Below are 10,340 nucleotides of genomic sequence, written 5' to 3'. Positions count from 1 at the left end.
CCACTCATAGCAATTGTCTATGTAACAAATCAAAAAAGTCTAAAGCAAAATCCTGAAGGAGTTTTTCATAGAATCCCATGGATTCTGTCCAATTCATCCAGCCCAGTACAAAGTGGACCCTCAGCAGCATACCCGAAGAGCAGCCAACCCTTTACTTAAAAATGTCTAGTGAGAGAGAATTCTGGAAGCAGCCCACTCCATTTTTGTATTGCTCTAGTTTAAGGACTTTTAAACATTTTGTATTCTGAACTTTTTGCAGTCTGGCAAAAGTAAAAGGCCTCTTCTTAGAATAACGTTTTTAAATGCTTAAAATAAAACACGTGTGATTACAAGGGAAAATAATTATACTGAAGTATATCACCAAAATAGTAAAACAACAAAAAACAAGTTCATAGAATGTGGGCTAAAAATTCCTGATCTAGACCAAATCTTAGAAATCATCAAGGAGTCATATGGCTCTTTGGGGATAGGATCCCAAATCGCCAAGCTAGGACCTGAACCCTTCCTTTCAAATACTTGTTTTCTGGAGAACTCCAAAGATTTCAGGTCTTGGGAATCTGGGGTGAAGCTTCCTAGTGATATGGAAAAGCATCATCTCTTCAGGACTTCTGTCCTGACTCCAGTGGCTGATGATGTTAGAACATGAATGCATTTCTCATTACTAATGAGTTGATGCAACCCTGGTTCCCATACTCCATCTTCCCATAAGCAGAGCTACTGTCATGGAATCCTTCCTCTCTGTCAAGGCTCAGTCATTGGCCTCCTCCTTTCTACCCTCTAACCTAGAGAGGCCTAAGGTCCATACCAGCACTCTTGGGCTGCTGCTTCCATCACCAGTTGGCTTTTTGTGTCTCTTCTAAGCTTGGACTCCACACACTCTCTGTATTTTCTTTTGAATTGGCTTCTAATGGGTTGAAGAAGCTGGCCTCAGGGTTGAGTAATTGCTTGGGGAAGTTGGAGAGTAAGGCAGGGCTGAAGACCAGGAGGCCTGGACCTCTGGGAAGACAAAGTTCTGATTGCCAGGAGGAGGGGCTCCAAATGAACCTCCCCCCCCATCTTTCATACAACTCCCAAGGTTGCCAAGTATGGATACCATACACTTTGGTATCTTCTCTCCCCACTCCAATCCCACAGTGCCTGGCCACAACTCCTTTGTCCTTATTCACCCCCCTTCCCACCAAAAATGGCCTTAAGGACAATAGTACCAAAGGAACATTTTTTTCTATTTTTAAAAAAGCTCTGGGTTTCATGAATAAAAATTTCAAATTCCAAAAATAAATGAAAAAAGATGACATATTTAAAAACTCATGACTTAAAAGTGCCAGAAAATAAATGGTTCATAAACACATTCCTTTTCTCCTGAAGTTTTTTTTCATGTAGTGTAATCATTAACCAGTCTTTTACTATCAAACCTAAACGGCTAATTGAGACAAACAGTTCTGAGATTGTTCCTCCACCACTGGATAAGACGAAGGTGGCAGGTTTTATACAGAGCATTCATTTAGTTTTCTGGGTCTTCAGGGAAGGTTTTATGACCTTGCCAGCTCTAGCAGCTTTTTTGTCAACTGCTTTGATGACACTAACTATAACGGCTTGCCTCACATCATGAACAGCAAAATGACCCAGAGGAGAATAATCAGAGGAGCTTTCTACACAGAGCAGCTTGCTTGGAACCATGTCAGTAATGACAACATCACTAGATTTCAGGAAATTAGGGCCATCTTCCAGCTCCTTACCAGAACAATAATCAATCTTCTTCAGTTCAGCAAACTTGAAGCAATGTGAGCTGTGAGACGATCCACCCAGGTACATAGCCAGAACTGATTTGGCCTGGATATTTCAGGATAATGACTTGTACAATAAAGCCAGCTGATTCCATAGATGGGTGGGTCATTCTTGCTATCAGTAGCCACATTACCATGGCAGGCATCTTTTTTTTTTTTTAACTTTAAGCTGCATTTAATTTTTTAATTTTTTTCACCAATTACACGTAATAAATTTCCATGTAAGTTTTCCAAAGTTACATAATACAAATTATCTCCCCTCTTCCATTCCTCCCCCCCCTACCAGAGCTAGTAAGCAATTCAATCTGGGTTATACATGTATTATCATTTACATTATTGTGAATAATTTTATAAAACCAAAATCCCAAAATATAAACCCAAATAAACAAACAATAAATCACATGCTTTGATTTGCATTCTTACTCCAACAGTTCTTTCTCTGGAGGTGGATAGCATTCTTTGTCATAAATCTTTCATAATTCTCCTGGATCATTGTATTGCTGTTAGTAGCAAAGTCTATCACATTTGATTATTCCACCATATTACTGTCACTGTATAATATTCTCTTGGTACTGCTTATTTCACTCTGCATCAGTTTATGAATGTCTTTCCAGTTCATTCTGAAATCATTCTATTGATCATTCCTTATAGCACAATAGTATTCCATCACCATCACATGCCACAATTTGTTTAGCCATTCACCAATTGAAGGACATTCTTTCATTTCCAATTCTTTGCCACCACAAAAAGAGCTGCTACAAATATTTTTGTACAAACATTTTTTTAAAATCCCTTTGAGGTACAAACCCAGTAGTGGTATTGCTGGATCAAATGGCATATGGTCTTTTAAAACCCTTTGGACATAGTTCCAAATTGCCTTCCAGAATGGTTGTTTCAGTTCACAACTCCACCAGCAATGTATTAGTGTCCCAATTTTGCCACATTCCCTCAAGCATTTATTATTTTCCTATATTGTCATATTGACCAATCTCAAAGATGTGAGGTAGTATCTCAGAATTGCTTTGTTTGCATTTCTCTAATCAAAAGGGATTTAGAACATTTTTCATATGATTATTGATAGCTTTGATTTCTTCTTCTGGAAACTCCCTATTCAAATCCTTTGACCATTTGTCGATTGAAGAATGATTGTATTCTTATACATTTGACTTAGTTCTTTATATATTTGAGAAATGAGACCTTTATCAGAGAAATTTGTTATAAATGTTTTTCCAGTTTGTTGTTTCCCTTCTAATCTTGGCTACATTGGTTTTGTTTGTACAAAAACTTTTAAATTTAATATAATTAAAATTATTCATTTTACATCTTGTAATGATCTCTATCTCATTTGGTCATAAATCTTTCCCTTCTCCATAGATTTGATAGGTAAACTATGTTCCCCCAATTTATTTATAATATCACCAATTATTTCTAAATCATATACCCATTTTGACCTTATTTTGGTATAGGGTATGAGACACTGATCTATACCTAATTTTTGCATACTAATTTACCAGCAGTTTTTGTCAAATAGTGGGTTTTTCTTCCCAAAACCATGATCTTTGTGTTTATCACACAGATTGCTAAAATCATTTACTCCTATCTAGTCCATTGATCCACCATTCTATTTCTTAGTGAGGACTAGATTGTTTTGATGATTATTGCTTTATAGTACAATTTAAGATCTGATACTGCTATGCCACGTGGGCATCTTTGACAAAACATTTTTTATAGTGAAACCAATATTATCCCCAAGCAGAGTCTCCCTCAAAGCTTCATAGTGCTTTTCAATATGACTTTACTTCAGTTGTAATATTGTTGTATTTACTTCAGTTGTAATATTGACTAGCACAAAGGTAACCACCATGCCCAGTTTTAGAAAAGCAGTCTTCACACAGCCAACAGGTACAGTGCCAATGCCACCAATTCTATAGACATCTTGGAATGGTAGACAGAGGAACTGGATGAATTGGTGGCAGGCTGCAATCCAAAGCTTTATTTGGTGCCATCCTTATGAGTGACTTTCCATCCCCTGAAGAAAGGCACATTAGATCTTGACTCTAGCATGTCGTCACCATTCCAACCTGAAATTATCACAGAAGCTACATGTCAGGATTGTAGCCAGTCTTCTTAATATAGTTACTTTTGGAGGTCTGCTCCACAAGTAGCTTGTGGGTCCTTGAACTGGGATGAGAAAAATGACTCTGCAATTATAGGAGGGTCAAGCCAACAGAGAGACATGCAGAAAATCTCTTGCTGAGCAGTGACACAGTTTACTGAGTTGGGGTACACACTTTATAGGGGAAATGATGTAGGCTAAGGGATTAGGTAATCATTTTGCAGGGACAATGGTTAGTAATTATTTACAAGATAAATACAATGGATTTAGATTACCCCAGTGGCTCTAAACAGAGTTTTCTATAGGTAATAATTCAGTATGTCAATGAATAACCATCTGGTTAAGTTTCTCATAGAATTCTTGCACCAGTGATTTCCTGGAAGGAGATTTAGTATTTGGGATGGAAGTGGAATAAGTTCTCATGCTGGGGAGGGTAAGCTACATGTCTGACTACTTCTAGGTTATGACTGTGATTTTACTGGGGCCTATTCTTACTACTGGGGGCTACAGGCCTCCTTGACAGTTTCCTAATATCCTTTCTGACTTTAGGAAGGTTGGATGGAATCCATTTTGTTGACACCAACCTTTGGTTGTTTAATACTTAGTATGTAGGCCAGAAGGGCACACTCACACTGCTCATTCTTTGAGATACCAGCTTCAGATTCACCAACACCAGCATCAACAATCAGGATAGCACCTTCAGCCTGAGCTCTGCCTGTAATTACATACTACATAAAATTCCTATGTTATGGAACATCAATAATGGTGACACAATACATTCTGGATTCAAATTTCAATAGGGAGACATCAATAGTGATACCACACTCATATTCAGCCTTCAGTTTATCCAAGACATAGGCATATTTGAAGCAGCCTTTTCCCCATCTTAGCAGCCTCTTTCTCAAACTTCTCAATGATCCTCTTACTAATTCCACCATACTTGTAGATGAGGAGACTAATAGTGGTGGACTTGCCAGAGTTTATAGACATATCAAATGACAATGTTAATGTGAATCTTTTTTCTTGCCCATTTTTTGAGAAGTTTAGTGATGTGTGCTTTGGTGGCAAACCTATTGCAAAAAAAAGAGAGAGAGAGATTTTGATGTTTATTGATATCAAGACAAAATTTTCCTAGTATTGGTCCACCTCTATCTTCTTCTACTCATCCCATTCCCCAATTTCACCCCCTCTGCCTTTTTGTACTCACTGAGACCTGGATCACTTCTGGTGACATAGTTTCCGAGCCTCCCTTTCCAGCACCAGCTGCACATTCCTTCATTTCCCCAACTTATTGGATAAGGTAAGAAAATTATAATATTCCTTTTTCCCCAGTGAGACTTCTAGATTCTTCCTCTACCATCATTACTCCGTCACCTCTCCTCTTCTGAAATTCACTCAATCCATATACACCACCCAGCAAAATACTGTTTAACTATTGTCTATATATTTCAAGGACATTCTTCTTTGCTCAATGAGTTCAATGCCTGTCTCCCAGCCTTTCTCCTCATTTCTTCTACTAGGGAACCTCAACATATATATTAATATTCCTTTAAACAGTCGTTAACCTCCTACTTCATCAAATTACTCATTTCTCACGACTTACTTTTCTACCTCATCTTAGTCACATTCAAAGATCATATCCTTGATCTTGCTATCACCCATAAATTCTATAAAATAAGTTCTCTTTTTCTGATGTTTTCATTTTACTCTTTCTACCTTATAATCCCAAACCTTCTTCTTTGTCCACATTGTGAACTTCAATTCTCTATACCTTCAATTCTTTCCCAAGCTGTGATCTCTACATTGGTTACATTCTCTTCCCTTCAAGATCTTGACCATTTGGTATACACTGTCCTTTTGAGTCTCTTACCCCCATATCATATCACTGATCTTGCTCTGACAAAATTCAGATTTAAATTATCTTCCACTGTCTGCCACCTTGACACCTACACAGAGGATGCCAAATGAAACTGGAGAAAATAAAAAAGCCATACTACCTGGGTCCACTATGAATTTATATTATATAATTTTAACTTTGGTCCTTACTGCAGTGAGACAGTCATTTTATACTTCTGAATTGATTCAATATCCAACCTTTTTATTCTTCCTCAAATTTTCCATGACTTCTCTTTACCCCTATCCTCTCAGCTGAGAATTTAATCTCATATTTTGAGGGGAGAAAAGGTGATTATTGAAGAGGGATTCTTATTCTTCTCTCTTCATTGTTCATCTCCCAGATGATTTCTGCCACTATTTCTTTTTTTATTCTTATGTCATATGAAGTGGAGTCCCTTCTCCTTGCCTAGACAAACACCTCTACATACACAGGTGATTGATTCCATTACATCCCATTTAATCCAGCAAATTACCTTCTCTATCATTCCTACTCGAACTAATCTCCATTCTCTTCCTGTTCACTGGCTGCTTCCCTACTACCTTCAAGCATATCCATGTCTCCCACACTCTAAAAATACCCTCACTTGATGTACCAATCCTCACCATCATCACATGTCTCTTCTGCTTTTTGCGGCTAAACTTGAGAAGATCCCAAAAAAGATGTCTCCAATTCTTTTCTCTTCAGAGACTTTGCACTCTAATGGGGGAGATGAAATCTGCAAATCTCTTTAATCTGCCTTCTGCCCTTGGAAATTGTTGCTTTTCGCCATTCTTTGAACACAACCAATCTTCCAACTTCAAACATTTTCAGTGGCTGTTATTCATGCCTGCATCTTTCTCCCTCTGTTTCTGCCTCTGCTTTCCTTCTAGGCTCAAGTAAAGTTTTACCTTCTGCAAGAAGGTCTTCCTCATTCCTGTTAATGCTAGAGCCTTCCTTCTAACATTATCTTCAATTTCTTTTCTTTATAATTATTTATATCATCTCCCCATTTAGAATTTAAACTCTATGATGGCAAGGAACCCCATTTTTGCCCTTTTCTATTCTCAATGTTTGCCACAATGCTTAGCATATAATAGGTATTTTAATAAATATTTATTGACTGTTTTCAGTTTAATTTATTTCTTTTTGTTATAGATTTTTTTATTTTATCACAGTAGGGATTCAGCCTCCATGAGGACATTTAATTAGCCAACAAAGGTAAAAAAATTCAATAGTAAATTACTTTTAGAGAGTTGCCTGGATGTCACAGTTAATATTTGTCAGAAGGGCTTAAATCCAGGTCTCCTAACATTAAGGTTTGCTTTATATGGCACAAAAAACAATTCAAATTTCCAAAAATCCTTTCCCCAGGAATTCTTTGCTTATGCTCATGTTTATCAAATATTAGCTCCCCATTCAGTTCTGACCTAGCCCAGAACACTTTTGATAGTAATAGTGAGTACCAGATTTCTGAAATCAGTAAAATGCATTGCAAATTTTCCTGCCTTCTAAAATAGAATATATTTGACATAATTTCTCTTCCAGGATGTAATTGTAAGAATGTTTATTTTCATATCCGGCTATATACACTTCCTAGTTATGTGACAAGTCTTTTAACCCATGCCTCAGTTTCCTCAACTGTCCACCTCATAGAATCATTGTGGAGAGATAATTATAAAATATTTATGGACAAACTTTTTTTCTTTTACTAGGCTGAATGAAATACAGTTATGTTCTCAGGAGCCCAGACTGCTATGCTCTTTGAGTCATTGTGTAAAGCTTCCTCCATTAAATTGTTTTTCATTTCCTATAAATGCTGATTCATTCATGAGTGTACATGACATCCCCACAAACCTCCATCCTGTCCCCCAAAAGAATATAAAGCTTTTTGAGGACAGAGACTATCTCATTTTCCCCCTTATCCTCCATAACTAGCATAGGGAAGGACACTAAACATGCTGCCAAATAAATACTTGCAGGATTTCTTTAGATTGATTAACAATATTTAAGGGAGCAGACAGATATCCTTCTTCTCTAAGGAGAGCAGAGTGGCCAGTCTCTGGTCCCAACTTCCTGCTTTCCCTCCAGACAGGAATGAAAATCTCCCTTGGAGAAGAGTTGGAGGAAGAGACGCTAGAGAAAGCAGTGTCATTGATTCGCAAGGCCTTCTAGGACTAAGTCTCCAGGCAGGAATGTCCCCAAGTTAGTGGAGCTATAACCCTTTAAAGATAATATCCCCTCCCCAAATACCCACAGAGCTGAACTGGAGGCTCTGGGAGCTTGTTCTTGTCTCCTCCCTACAGTAAATAGACTCAGGGGTAAGTCACAAGAAAAATAAAATAATTCTGGCTAAATCAAAGTAAAGAAACTTTGTCTGCCCACACACAGCAAAAGGTTCCCTTTTATCAATTTAATATTTCTGAGAAAAACGAATGTAGCATGTGATTTTATCATCAATTTCCTCCTGAAAAAACTTGTTTTGTTTTTTTCCACACAAGTACACTAAAACCTCCTGCTATCATGGATTCATTTATAACTCAAGTCACTTCTGTGCCTGCATATATAATTCAGTCCTTTCCTGTAGAAAATTCCCTTTGCAGAGGGATTATCCTGGTCCTGGCACTAGAGAAATAGTGCTCTGTAGTAGAATACTAGAGCATATCCCAGCTCCTTGATGTCCCTCTTTGAGGCTCACTTTTCTCCTCTCTCAAATGGGCAAATCCTACCTAAATCATATTTGTAATGCTTTTTATATGTTTGTAATAGCTAAATAACATTTGCAACACCTAAATATTTGTAATGCCTATGTGAGGAAGATGCATTGGGAAACTTGAAGTGCTATAGAATTGCAAATTATTATTAAGATCTCAGTTTCCAATGTAATGGGGGAAATAGGAAACTTAAGATAAGGCAGAATAGATGGCAGCTTAAAGAAATCATGGTCTTCATAAACATTCCATAATGGAATGAAGCCAGGGTTTGAAGAGAGAATGTGGTTTGGCCAAGCTGAAGGAAGGAGGTTTTGGCTGTGTGGTCCAGCTTTGCCAAATATCCAAGGAGCTGACAGAGCGGGATTCCACTGAAAAGAAGATACTTCAATCAGCTATTGTGGCCTAGGTAGAGAAAGGTCTTGGATATCTGTTGGTGGACAGCAGATTTATCTACCTTACTCCCTAGAGCTATTTGAGGATTAACTGCCTGTGGATAAAACTTGATCCTGGTTTCCTGTGACATCTGTGACATCTTGGAGCACTGTGGACAAGTGTACTGAGAATCCCACCTCTCCAGCCCTCTCTTATTCTAGAGATTTAGTTTACTTTAGACCTTAGTTTAGTTTAAGTCATCTGGCTTAAAATAGTGTAGCTCCTGAGCCAACTCCCAGTTCCTGAGTTTGTCCTTAGATAACTAGGCTAGGGTGACCTCTCTCTACTGCCCTTACCCTTTAAAGTCATTATTAAAAAATGTTTTTATTCCTGTTCTGTCTTTCCCTGTAGAAGTAAGATATTCCTGGCTGATTTAGTCTAAGTGGCAGTGCCACTCACTCACATTGTCACAGCCCCTTTTGCATTTGTTTAAGATAGTTATACATCTTCACCCTTCATTCTTCCTTCATCCCTTTTCCCCCAAAAGAACCCCTGTATGTGTATTTATGTTTATTTACCCACATCACCAAAAAAAAATTGGCCCCAAATCCCTGGACCTTCCTCTTTAACAAACAGAACATCCCTAGGATTCATTCCTGCCTGACTTGGCTGATACCACTTATTACTCAAGGATTTATAAAACATCTCTTTTTACTCAGAGCTTTAATCTAGTCACTTCACCCAAATCCTCACCCAAATCACTTTTCTCAATATTGAAAATATGCAAGGGAAGCTATAATTCACTTCAATTTGATCTAAGAAACATCTCTTATGTGCCCACTCTGTTCTAAGAACTCTATTATGAAATGGCGATCTATAAACAAAAATGAAATGGGCTCTCCGCTCAAGGAGGAATGTAGGGAACACCACATGCTAAAGAGATGAATAAATACAGGAAATGAGCAAAGTAGATGGTGAACATAAGCCTTGGGTTACTAATAGGTTAAAAACAATAATGATAATGATAATGATAATGATAATAAAAGCTAGTCATTATATAATGTTTAAGATTTATATAGCATTTTATGAATATTATCTTACCTGATCTGCCCAACAATCCTGGGAGGAAGGGAACAAGCATTTATTAAGCACCAACTATGTGCCAGCAGTTGTAAGTACTTTACAAACATTATCTCATTTAATCCCCACAACAACCCTCCTAGGAAGGTGCTGCTCTTTTTGTTGTTCATACCATTTATTCATCAGAAGACAGCAGCAGGAGGAATCAACCATCAAGGTTAGTCAATAAAAGCAGCTATAATCAAAATATAACCATCAACCTATAAATTATTCTCTTACCAATGTACATAATGTCCCTAGGAGAGAGTAGGAATACATTTGTAGGTATCTACGAGGGAGGAATATGAGTGAGCAGAACCATGAACCCAGGGTAATAATATTAGATTGTAACCCTTTGTGCT

General features: G+C 37.6%; 1 pseudogene; it reads right to left on the bottom strand.

Moving 5' to 3' along the window:
- Positions 1-1,497: 1,497 nt before the first annotated feature.
- LOC123251796 lies at positions 1,498-5,179 on the bottom strand (annotated as a pseudogene).
- Between the last annotated feature and the right edge of the window lie 5,161 nt (positions 5,180-10,340).

The sequence above is a fragment of the Gracilinanus agilis genome, chromosome 6, assembly GCF_016433145.1.
Source record: "Gracilinanus agilis isolate LMUSP501 chromosome 6, AgileGrace, whole genome shotgun sequence".
Lineage (NCBI taxonomy): Eukaryota > Metazoa > Chordata > Mammalia > Didelphimorphia > Didelphidae > Gracilinanus > Gracilinanus agilis.
The sequence above is the reverse complement of the archived record's forward strand: the minus strand, read 5'-3'. Positions and strand labels throughout refer to the sequence as shown.